Here is a 13,062-nt window from a genome sequence, read left to right as displayed (position 1 = left end):
GCTGCAGTACAGGCATTTAACCACTGCACCACCTTTCATATTTTCATTTCCCTCCATTTCTTTTCCTTTCTGAACTATTTGTTCAAATTGTGTATATTTTCCTTTTTCTATATTTTTTCCTTCCAGTTTTTAAACCATTCTTCTATTTGCATAAAATGTAACCAAGACATATTTATCCCCCTAAGTTTTTCTTTTATATTTTCTTTTCCTCTTTTTAATTCCATCCAATCATCTATTTTATCTATTTTCCTTTAATTCTTTATCTAATAAGTCTTTTAAATTTTTTGGGAAGGGTTTTTCTATCATTATTGGTGTTATCATTGAGTTTTCATTCATTAATGAAGCCCTGGTGGCACAGCGGTTAAATGCCTGTACTGCAGCCATTCACTCAAAACCACAAGGTTGTCAATTTTTGTCAATTAGTAATACAAAAATTATATTTTCAATCCAGTGGTGCTAAGAAAAGGCCCTTGTGATTTTGCTTGTAAGGTTTGTCTGTCCATATGTATGTTTATGTTTTAAGGTTGTATTTCTTAAGTTTAGGTTTTCATTGCTAATTGTATAGATAATTACTTTGTGTTGTAAATTTGGCTGGGAATTGGGGGTCGTGGTATAGGTTATGTAGATGGGGGGCTGGGATTTATTGCAGCTGGCTAGAATAGTTTTGGGAATGATAGCTTTTGCAAAGTGTGGGATGTTGGCTTAAGAAAGTTGGGGGCAGGTATTAACAGAAAGGGATAATTTCTGGGAATGGCAAAGGGGGGCTTCTTACATGTGGGGCATGGACTGTGGGAATTGGAGGTGGGGGGTTGGTTTAGAAAAGTGTGGAGTTTTAGGTTTGGGGGTTTTAATGTATTGCTTTTATTGGAATGGGCAGTTCTGTTTTAAACGCTGAATTCCTAAGTGTTCTCAATAAAGTTGTTTGCTGTTTCAACACACTGGACTCTTTGATGCACAGAAGTTCTGAATTTGCTCAAACTGACCCTTTCTTCTCTCCTCAGTCCTCACCTCCATTCCCAGCCATAACAACAGCAAAGGAAAACACACACACACAAACATACAAGATACACAGAGCGAGCTATATTTCCAAACTAGAGTCTTCCTTTCCTGCCTTTCCTTCCTGAGTCCAGCTCTGCACCTTGGGCTCCATTGTGGTCTCCTCAAAGGAAGAAAGGAGGGAAGGCAGGGGAGGCCCCTGAACTCCCGATGCATACCTTCCTTTCCCACAAAGTCCGCCAGTGGAATAAGAAGCAGCAGCAGCAGCCTGGCCCTAGCAATCCTTGTGCATAAATTCACAAATAAAGAGATTCATGACATATTGTGACCCATTGTGACCTCAGTCTGCTGCTCCTTACCTGAAGGATTGAGACAGGACTGTTGTGATCTCGCCCTGAGGTTCCTTGCCTGAAAGACTGAGATGGGACTATTATGGCTTCAGGCTCATGCTCTTTACCTGAAGGATTGAGATTGGCCCACTGTAACTTCAGTCTGATGCTGCTTGCCTGAAAGATTGAGACGAGACTATTGTGACTTAAGGCTGGTGCTTCTTACCTGGAGGTTTGATACTGGTCCATTACAACATCATACTGATGCTCATTGCCTGAGAAATTGAGACTGGCATAGTGTGATTTAAGGCTGATGCTCCTTGCCTGCACGATAGGGACTATTGTGACCTCAGGCTGATGCCCCTTTCCTGATGGATTGAGGCTAGACTATTGTGAGTTCAGGAAGATGCTTCTTTCCTGAAGGATTGAGACTGTCCCATTGTGACCTCAGTCTGATGCTCCTTGCCTGAACCTTTGAGACTGTCTTATTGTGACTTCAGTCTGATGCTCCTTGCCTGAAGCATTGAAACTGTCCCATTGTGACTTCAGTCTGATGCTCCTTACTATTAAAACTCCCAACCCTCCTCCCAATGATAAAAACATTAATCAATCCCTAAAAAGCTATTAAACAGCAAGAAAATTTAAAACATCCAAAACACAATATAATAAAAAAGTTTTTTCAGTCAAGAATTGAATCGTTTTCTGAAGCGGAGGGCAGAAATGATACATCAGTAACAATTTCCATAACAGTAACGATGGCAAGGGTAAGGGCCAGGGGGAGGGAAAGGCATGTCAATAGATCTAATCTAGTCTGGAAAGGCCTGCCGGAAGAGATCCATCTTACTAGCCTTCCTAAAGACTTCCAAGGTGGAAATAGGACGGATCTCATCCGGAGGTCGTTCCAGAGCCTGGGAGCGGATGATGAGAAGGAACTCTGGGTCACCGCTGAAAGTCTGGTCTTCTTGAGTTGCAGCAGGTTCTTCCCAGAGGACCTGAGTCTGTGGGTGGATTGTATGGGAGGAGGCGCTTCCACAAGTAGTCAGGACCCAAGCCATGGAGGGCTTTAAAGGTTAAAACCAACACCTTGTATTTTGCCTGGAAACTAATGGGAAGGCCATGGAGAGATTTAAGAACCGATGTCAAATAGAAAGCATCACACAGGATAGGGTTCAATAGCATTGGAAACAAGATTTTTCTGGGATGGGGGAGGGGAGGAGAGTTTTCTCTGGAGTCCTGGGGGTAGTGGGCTCTGGGGGGGAGTAGGGCAAAGCCAAGAGGAGGGAGATGAGGGAACCTCAAAACTCTTGCAATCCCCTGGCAACCTGGCACTGCCCTTGTCTTGAAGGGAGAGAAGAATCAGCAGTACCTGCTTGGCCTGATCCTTTTTCCCACTGCCATTCCCTTCTCTTTTGTGTCATTTCTTTTTAGATTGTAAGTCTGAGGGGCAGGGAATTGTCTAATTAACTATCTGTAAGATGCCCTGGGATCCTTTGTGGCTGAAGAGAAAAGAATAAATACTCTAAATATATAATAAATAAATAAGTATAGAAGCAACAATTCCCAAATTATTGTGTTATAGCATTAGCAATATAGCATGTACACTTCTGTACCCCTTAACAGTGCACTCAGCACTCCCTAAATGGTTTACAACCTGTAAGCCAATTGCCCCCAACAAGCTGGCTACTCATTTGACTGACCTACGAAAGGATGGAAGGCCAAGTGGATCTTGGAGCCTTGCCTGGGATTGAACTCACAACCGTGGCTGCAGCACTGACATTTAACCACTGTGCCACCAGTGCCTGAGGTTCTCCACAATCTTCTAGTCTAGACAGTTCAACATCCCCCTTACTTTCTTCTCTGTGTGGCTAATGTAGCATTTCATTGTTGTATGACCTTTAAGCCAAATAACCAGAGTACAATATTGCTGCAAACTTCATTTAATTCTAAAATATAACACAGTTGGAATATTCTGAAGAAGCTGAATAAGGAAATCAGATTACATCGTACTGTTTACAGACTCCAGTCTGTCATTTTCACATTATGTACATGTTGTTAACTGCCCTTGAACTGGTCCCGAGGCCCCTGGCTCATGCTGACCCTGTGGATGAGACATCTCCATTTTTTAAATATTCAACTAAAATATTGATTTACAAAAGCTATAAAGAAATTAGGCACCAGCATTGAAAACATGACTAAAACACTAAAAACAAAAATATATTTAAAACAGTTTTTATATATACAGAGAGCATACCATGTCACACGCTGGAACTCCATAGTTAAAACCCCAAAGCCTGCCCAAATAGAAATGTCTCTATCTGCCAGAAGAAAGACAGGAGGGAAGGAGACAACCGGACTTTCTGTGGAGCCAAGTCCTACCTATTGGGTGCAGCCATGGACAAGGCACTTTCCTGAATCCTTACTATGTCTGTGAGGATGTTGGGACTGTGAGGAAGTCCTCCCTTTAGATGTCAATGCACACCTTGGTTTATATCAAGAGATACGACCTTTCCAATATTCAAAACAAAAGCTTTATGCTCACACATGCAGTTTCCCATCTCCACTCCTGCTTTTTCATACCTTGGAAGAAGAGATGGGCCATTCATTCTACGGACTTAAACAGACCTCTGTGACATCCAAACATGAACAATGTGATTTCCCTAAACGCACTTGACAAAAACCAACCAAATACGAACTAAGGTATCAGATCTTGGTTTGTTTTAACCAGAGTTTACCCATAAAAAGCAACGCTGTGGCTTCTCCAAAGGATTCTTTAAAATTGAGTAGCTGGAGCTAATTAGTTTGCGTCTTAATACTTTCATGGGGAGGAGGGCAGCCTCAGATCCGACCTGAATGCATTGCTGATCACTTCTATCCTGACGGTCTTCAATAAAGTTCTTTTGTTTTTCCAATAAAAAAAAGAATTGGAAGCAAATGCTTTCAAACCCCTTCTCCAGCGAGCAAAAAGAGGAGGGCAGAGTATGAGAGCTCAAGGCTCATACACTATTCATGTCACAAGAAACCACGGTTTCCCATTACAATAATACCAGGGCAGCATGTACATTAGATAGGGCTTGATGCTGAAAAACACACTCAGTAGCACACAGAAGATATAAGGAAAACTGTCGCATGGAGCAGGTCAGTGTCACCAAGTGTGTAAGAAGAAGACAAAATGTTTTATATACTGCCTCATATGGAAATCTCTGGTCAGCTCTATCAGTAACAGACTTCCCTCGGGGGATTTTCTCCTGGCATTTTGAACTACAAATCCCTATCAGTTCCTAAAGTGGAATATATACACAAGTTACTGTTCAAAATACCTAGAAGATTGGGGAAAGCTCTGACTGGCTTTTCAGGGACAGGGATAGATCTTTCTTAGCTTCCTTACTGCATAAGATCCTACACAAAAACTGAACACAGAACCTCCTACATGCAAAGCATGAATGCTGTCAGTGCATTATAGCACCCTTCTTGCAATATGGTAAAAACACATACCAGGAGCTATAACCTGTAGAACAGGAGATACATGATTTGGAGGTGAAGAAGGGACACCCCTTTTTCAGCATGAGATCAGCCCACATAGTAAGAAAATGCTTAAACAAAGAGGTTACAGGGTTTTTAAAATAGGGTACTGAAGATGTCACAAGCTTTAGAGGGAAATCCTTTGTGACCACTGATGACATGGACAATGTCCAGCAGATGACTGACACAGGAACAGCCACCTTCCACCCAATACTTTAAAAGGAAGCACCAGAAGATGGGGGGGGGGGGGGTGGAAGATCACTCTCCATCTACCATTTATTACTATTCTGAGAATACAGTCATTAATTCGCTGTCACCCACTGACCACAATTCTCTGCATGGAATAGAATTTGTTGGAAATACAAAACACAGTACAACAGTGATTCAACAAAACAGTGATGAAAAACAGCAAAGAGAAAACCAGCAGCAGGGAATAAACCTATGGCCAACTTCTGGCACAGTTGTGCCAGAGATTCCTAGAGAGAACATATCAATCAAAACTTCAAATAACCAAATCCGCAAAAGTCAAAGCCGCAAACGTGGAGGGACAACTCTACTCCATAAAGCTAAAAAGCAGCTTCATATCTTTTTGTGCCAGAAAAGGGAAAAGTGTAGGATTGTGTATCTTGCAAGTATTATATTGTCATAGAATTTGGGGGAGAAGGCGACTTTCACTGAATTACATCCAAATAGGTGTGTCTGTGAGCGTCTGTGTGCACCTTCAAGTCACCTGTCAACTTATGGTGACCCCATGAATTTCATGCGTCTTCACAGGCAAGGAAAGACTCAGCCATGGTTTTGCTAATCCCTTCCTCTGAAATAGAGCCTGCAGCACCTGACCTTGGTTGGCAGTCTCCCATCCATTACTACCCAGGGCTGACTCTGCTTAGCTTCTAAGATCAAATGGGCATTGGTGCCTTCAGAGTTTTTAGGCCAAATACACCTCCACTACAAGCGAATTCCCACAACTCTTGTGCAGCTGCTGTGTCTTCCCAGATACAGACACATCTTGGAAATCCTTGAGTGAAAGGGCAATAGATGGCATTAAGGAGAGCATCACTTTCATCAGACCCAACATGGACCCCTAAGCCTCTTCCTCATGTACTGAAGATAGACAAAATAGAATGGAAAATGGCCATAGTATAGCCATAGTTCAGCCTGTTTCCATTTCATTCACTTCAAAAGGAATCATTAATGATGCATTTGGGGCCTATAATTCTATGTGTACTAATCTTGGAGAAGGAAAATAAACCATAGGTTTGGACCACAGATGTGTCCCAAAGGAATCAATAGGATCCTTAACTGGATCATACAAAATAAATTTATCTTACAATGTCACCATTTTCATTTCCTAGCAGCCACTCAGGCATCTTACAAATTCAACATGTTTAATTTAAAAACAGCATCAGAGAAGAAGAGAGGGGGCAAACCTGACTTCGAAAGACCCATTTAGGATTAGGACAATTAAGGGAGCTCTTATATATCACCTATAATAGTATTATAATAGCTATTGCCTCCATTGTTTGTTCATTCTGATCTCAATCCACAATCATTTAATTGTGTGTGCGTTTGTATGTCTATGTCTATACGCATGTGTGTGTGTGTGTGTGCATATGATCTTACAATACTGTACTCCAAGCATCCGAGAAAGGCTGTATCTGCACTGCAGAAATAATCCAGTTTGGCACCACTTCGACTACCATGGCTCAATGCTATGGAATCCTGGGAACTGTAGTTTGTTGTGGCACCAGAGCTCTCTGACACAGAAGGCTAACACAAAACTCACAAAACTATAATTCCCAGAATCCCATAGCATTGAGCCAGGGCAGTTAAAGTGGTGTCAGATGAGATGATTTCTGTAGTGCAGATGCAGCCGAAATGAATCACAACCCACAGAAGTTGATGCTGAAATAAAACCCTTAAGTCTTTACTTGCTTTGTTGTTATTAGCTGCCTTCAACTCACAGCAATGCTGTGGATGAGACACCTCCAAACCCCTCTATCCTCCATTGCTCTGCTCAGGTTCCCTTGATTCAGCCCCATAACCTCCCGAATTATGTCTAGCCATTTGGCATGCGGCCTTCCTCTCTTTCTACTCCCTTCTACCTTTCCTAGCATTACTCTCCTTCTTAATTATTCATGCCTCCTCATGATGTGGCCAAAATACAACAGACTCAGTTTAGTCATTTTGGCTTCCGGGGAGATTTCAGGCTTGGTCTGTTCTCAGACCCATTTGTTTGTCTTTTTGACTGTCTGCGGTATCCTCAGCCTCTTCTCCAGCACCACATCTCAAAGGAATTTATGTTCTTCTCATCCATTTTCATTACTGCCCAGCTCTCACAGCCGTACATGGCAACAGAGGATACAATGGACTGGACATTAGTGCTCAGTTGTATATCTTTAGATTTTAGGACCTTGCCCAGTCCCTTCATGGCTACTCTTCCCATTCATAGTCTTGTTTCAGTTTCTTGACTGCAGTTTCCCATTCTGATCAATGTTTGCTCCAAGATACAAGCAAACTTTTAACTTCCTCATTATCTAGGTTGGATTTACGTAGATCTTCCCTAGACATTATTTTTGTTTTCTTTATATTCAGTAACAAGCCTGCCTTTGCCATTTCTTCCTTGACCTTCCTTAGTAATTGTTCCAAGTCCGTGGTGTTTTCCGATAGTAGTATTGTATGGTCCATGTATCTTAAGATTGCTGATGTTCCTTCCTCTTATCTTCCCTCCTCCTCTTCAAACCAGCTGTTCATTTATTTTCTGCATGTAAACTGAACAGTTGGGGTGATAAGATGCAGCCTTTTGCCAATTGAGAACTATTCTGTTTCTCCATGTTCTGTTCTGACAGAAGCCTCTTGTCCTGAGAACAGATTCGTCATCAGGACTATCAGATGTCTTGGCACTCCCATGGCTTTAAGGGCTTTCCATAGCCTTTCATGATCTATGCAGTCAAAGGCTTTGCTATAATGACCAGTGTTTCATAAACTCTGGTCTTCCAAGTGGTTTGGACTTTACTGGTCAGTAAACGGGGGAGCTGTAATCCTGGTAACTTTTCCCCCTGGAATGCCTCTTACAGTCACACAACTACAAATCCCAGAATTCAATATCACTGAGAGCCATGGCAGTTAAAGGTGGACTATTTCTGCAGTGTAGATGCAACCAAAATGAATTACAACTCAGAGTTGGAAGAGACCCCAAGGGCCATCCAGTCCAACCCCATTCTGCCATGCAGGAACTCCCAATCAAGGCATCCCTGACAGATGGCCATCCAGCCTCTGCTTCAAGACTTCCAAGGAAGGAGACTCCACCAAAATCTCTGAGGGAGTTTGTTCCACCGTCAAAGAGCCCTTTCTGTCAGGAGGTTCCTCCTAATGTTGAGGTGCAATCTCTTTTCCTGCACTTTGCATCCATAGTCCCTGGAGCAGCAGAAAACAATCTTGCTCCATCCTCAATATGACATCAAATATTTAAACAGGGCTGTCATATCACCCCTTAACCTTCTCTTCTCCATGCTAAACATCCCTAGTTCCCTAAGTCCTTCCTCATAGGGCTTCATGGTTTCCAAATCCTGTATAGAAATTTCTGCTTCAGACTCAAGAATGGCCTTTCCTCCTCTTCTGTGAAGAACACTGCGACATCTCAAAAGGTGATCTGCAATAGAAAATAGCCCTCATCCAGAGAGTGATTATGGAGAGAAGCACATGGTGATCCCAAATATGATTTAATTCCTTCAGGATATCAATAGAGTGGGACATATTGGAACATCCTCCCTTGTCTTTTCCTTAGCTCCCTGGATCTTCAAGAATGGGGTGAGAGGGAAAAGACAAGGCCACAATCTTTGTTCCTGGTCCTCTAGATTTCTTGTGTGATGGGAGACTTTTTTAGCACATGAAAAGTTTTCCATGTAGCTCCTGACAATCTGCTTCACTAAACTGATATAAGTCTAGGGCAGCCTCTCCCAATCATCCAATTTTTATTATTTATGTATATGATTTCCAGTCTGTTTGGTCAAGTTCTTTTGCCACAAAAGGCAGAGAACACTCCAGGGCCCTCTTCCCTTCCTTGGCAATAGAAACAGGAAGACCACATATTCAGTCATTAGGAATGGCTTCCTTTCATGATGGCTCCAAACCAGGAGCCTCACTGCATCAAAATGGAGGACCAGCCCTGTCTCAAAGCCATGGGTTCAATGCTCTTTTAGGAACAGAAGAAGTCCTCCTGAGGACACTCTGAGGGCTGCCATTGGCTGGAATCCCAGTCCCTCCCATCATCCATGGCCCTGATTGGCTGGAAGTCCAGTCCCTCCCACATCCCACACAGAATGACATCACTGCTACGGAAGGCTCTCTTGACCAATCAGAGAGCAAGATGAAGGTCCTTCTGGAAGCTTCCGTGAGAAGGAGATATAAGGCCTGAGAGACCAAGAGACAGTTGGGGGAATTGTGTCGGTTGGAGATCGAGAGAGAGAGAGAGTTAAAGAGCGGATCTTGGAAGTTAGTCTCAGAATTGGACGCTTAGGTCTATTTATTCTTTTAATAGCTTGTATGAATTGAATATTTTATACTTACAAATATTGTACCTGAAAGACTCTTAATATCTTGTATGACTTATATTTCAGTTATATTTTGTTATTTATAATAAATACCTCCTTGGAGTATCTACTACTCAACGCTCCTTTTACACGTGTTTTGGCTCAGTTGATGCTTGGGAAGATCAGTAAAGAAGTGGAAATAAGGTTCCTTAACTGGTCCCAGTGTAGGTTAAGGGAAGCCCTTTTATAATTCACTGGTTGATGGCAGAGAGATTTAAGGAATTTAAGGGTCTGCTGGGCCAAAAGCCATAATGTCTAAATGTCTAATTAACAGTTTGTAAGCCACTCTGGTAGCCTTTTGGCTGAAGAGAGGGGTATAAAACTATTATTATTATTATTATTATTATTATTATTATTATTATTACAGAACCGCAGTTTGGCTGCTTGGACCACCGGAGATCATCACAGAGAGTCAGTTGGAAAAGTCCATCTCACTCCAGAAAACAAAGGTACTTGAGGAGTTTGCTCTCTACGTCTTTCTGTAATAATAGCTACAAAACTGATGATAGCATTTGGGACATTTAGTCTTTTAAAAACAAATATTTCAGAATTAAATGCTGCTTTAAAACCTCTTTCCATCTGCCAGCTTTGTGCTGGTTTTGGGGGGAAATGAGAAAGTGTTGGAAGGGAGGGACTGCCAACAGAATTAGGAGATGCATTGCAGGCTATGGACAGTTTGCGGCCAAGAAAGGTCCAAAACACACGGCAGAAACAGTCCAGTTTGAGAGCGCTTTAACTGCCCTGGCCCAGTGCAAGGGAATCCTGGGAATGGGAGTTTATTGTGGCACCAGAGCTCTCTGACAGAGAAGGCTCAATGTCTCACAAAATTACATTTCCCAGAATTCCCTAGCACTAAAGCGGTCTCAGATTGGATTATTGCTGCAATGTGTTTTGGACCCTTGGCAAGTCACACTCTCTCAGCCTCAGAGGATGGCAATGGTAACCCCTCTCTGAAGAAACTTGCCAAGGAAACCCCATGATAAGGTTGCCTTAGGGTTGCCATAAGTTGGAAACGACTTGAAGACACACATGAAGAGCAGAAAAAAGTCTGCACTTATTTCACAGGTTGTACATGGGAATGGGAGGCAGTGTGGTGTAGTGGTTTGAGTGTTGGGTTACAACTCTGGAGGCCAGGGTCCAGTGCCCCACTCCTCCATGAAACCAGCTGGGTCCCTTGGGCAAGAAGTCACACTCTCTCTGCCTCAGGGAAGGCAATGGCAAACCTCCTCTGAACAACTCTTGCCAAGAAAACCCCAGGAGAGGTTCCCCAGAACTAGACAATGACTTGGAGCCACACCACAAAAAACCACAAAACCTCAAGAAAGAGCCAGCGTGGTTTAGTGGCTGGAGCATTGGATTATGACCCTGGAGACCAAGGTTCAAATGCCCTCTTGGCCACGGAAACCCACTGAGTGACCTTAGGCAAGAAGTCACACTCTCTCAGCCTCAGAGGGAGGCAGTTGCAAGACCACTTCTGGACAAATCTTGGCAAGAAAACCCTGCGAAGGGCGTCCCTTAGGGTTGCCATAAGTCAGAAACAACTTGGAGGCACACAATGACAACAAGAGGAGTAACACCACTAACACAAGGCAGCTAGGGAGAAAGAAAGAAAGAAAGAAAGAAAGAAAGAAAGAAAGAAAGAAGACGTGGGAGGTGTAGTCCTATTTTGGAGGGGATTGGAGGGGCCTTACTGCAAGGCAGGACCCCTCCTCTCTCTGGCCCTGTGGATGCTGGGAGATCGAGTCCCGGAAATACACTTTAAATCTCATTGGAAAGAGAAAAGGCTACTTCTGCCTTTCAGATCCAGTTTGCCCCAAATCCTTTATGAGGCCAGAAACCCCTTTGTTAGGAAGTGAACACCAAATATCTCAGGAAGGCCCTATATCTCCCAAGGCCCCCTCCCTCCAGGACCTACTTCCTCTCTTCCCTCAGTCTCTCTCTCTCCCGGAAGGCCTCAAACTGACAACTGCCAAGCGCTCAGGCAGAGGCAGCCATTTTGTGTCCCAGTGGCCATTTTGTATTCTGGCAGCCATTTTGTGCTGCTTGTGACTGTGAGGAATGTTGTTCCAGAACCTTCTCTGAGGCCTCAGTTGAACAGAGGCTTCTCTTTCTCTCCTGGGGCTCCAGTGTCAGAAGGAGGCCAGGCTCCTTGGGCCAAAAGGAAGGAAGTGTGTCTCTTTGTGTCTCTTTTGTGTCTCTTTTCTAAGAGGGTTTTCTTATTACACAGCTCTGCTCCTTCTGGAGAACATGGGTTTTCAAAGGGATCAGAAATGGGGAGGATAGTTGTAATACAAGCCTTATTCTTCTTCTTCACAAACATTAGGCTTTGGCTTCTAAGAGGAGGCTAGTCCCCCAAACAATGCCAAAAGTGGCTCCTTTGGGAGGTTTTAAAAGTCTCCCCCGTTTCCTTATTAATAGATTTTCAGGAAAGAGGGAAGGAGACAGACAAGAATAACTCATATTACCAAGAATGAAACAAACAAACATACAAACAAACAAGAAGAAGAAGAAGAAGAAGGATTAGACATAAAAGCAAACTGCATATATTTTAAAAAAGGAAAACCATTTTAACAGGATAAGATTTGACTTGGATGCTTTTACAACTGACTCAGGCTGTATCTGCACTACATAAATAATCCAGTTCAAAACTTCTTTAACTCTCCTGTTTCCATCCTATGGGATCCTGGGATTTGTAGTTTGTTGTGGCATGAGAGCTCTCTGGCAGAGAAGCTAAGTGTCCAAAGGTAAAATTCCAGGATTCCATAACACTGAGGGGTTAAAGCGGTGCCAAAGTGCCTTATTTCTATAGTGTGGATGCAGCCTTCTTGGAAAAGGGGCTGATGCTGGGGAAAAGAGGAGGAATGCAGAAGGAAAGGAGGACGGACGGACGGATGGACTGAGGGCCACCTGCAGTTGGACTGGCCTCCCTGAGCGGTCAAGACCTGAGCTGGGTTGGGGATGATGGGCACTCTTAATATTAATATTAATAGCCTTCATTATTGATTGTAATTAAGGAGGGGATCAGGTTCCTCCTTTCAATAGCATCAGGAAAATGTTTAGGTGTTCTTAAATTTGGAAATCCTGTTTGGGGTCCCTTTCGACTTTGGGGCCCTTTCATCCTCTGTTTTGTGTTCCCTGAAGGCCTCAAACTGCCAACTGCCAAGCACTGAGGCAGAAGGAGCCATTTTGTGTCCTGGTGGCCTTTTTTGCTTTTGTCAGCCATTTTGTGTTCCAGAGGCCATTTTGTGCTGCTTGTGACTGTGGGGAATAATGTTCCGGAACATTCTCTGAAGCCTCAGTTGAACATGTCAGGGAATGAAATGGATGTGGCCACTAGGTGGAGCTGTTGTGCAAGTTATATACAGCTCTAGTGGCAGTTGTATGTGTCAGCATTCGAACAGTGCATCATTGGAATGTTGATGCAACTGTCAACTGTCCTTCCTAACTGTCACTGAGAGACAGACTGAGACAGTTGGTGTGTGAGAGCAACTGCCTCTCTGTGGTTGGTGTTACTGTGGCTGCATCACAGGTTGTGTTATTATTGTTGGTTGGTGGAAATAGTGTGTATTAGAGACGGTTGTCCAATACACTGTGTATATATATATTGTAAATATTGCAAACGAAGG

At 43.2% G+C, this 13,062-nt stretch overlaps 1 protein-coding gene and 1 long non-coding RNA gene across 2 annotated transcripts in view; one reads left to right on the top strand and one right to left on the bottom strand.

The window, feature by feature from the left end:
• The window catches only part of LOC149287725 (uncharacterized), a 415,509-nt gene that overhangs the window by 295,777 nt on the left and 106,670 nt on the right, over nucleotides 1–13,062 (top strand). The window lies entirely within an intron of this gene.
• LOC149287727 (uncharacterized) overlaps nucleotides 1–13,062 on the bottom strand; it is a 253,773-nt gene that overhangs the window by 185,639 nt on the left and 55,072 nt on the right. The gene's annotated exons all lie outside the window — the stretch shown is intronic.

Source organism: Sceloporus occidentalis, unplaced genomic scaffold (assembly GCF_023333645.1).
Source record: "Sceloporus occidentalis isolate IW3139 unplaced genomic scaffold, rSceOcc1.0.p SCAF_57, whole genome shotgun sequence".
Lineage (NCBI taxonomy): Eukaryota > Metazoa > Chordata > Lepidosauria > Squamata > Phrynosomatidae > Sceloporus > Sceloporus occidentalis.
The sequence above is the reverse complement of the archived record's forward strand: the minus strand, read 5'-3'. Positions and strand labels throughout refer to the sequence as shown.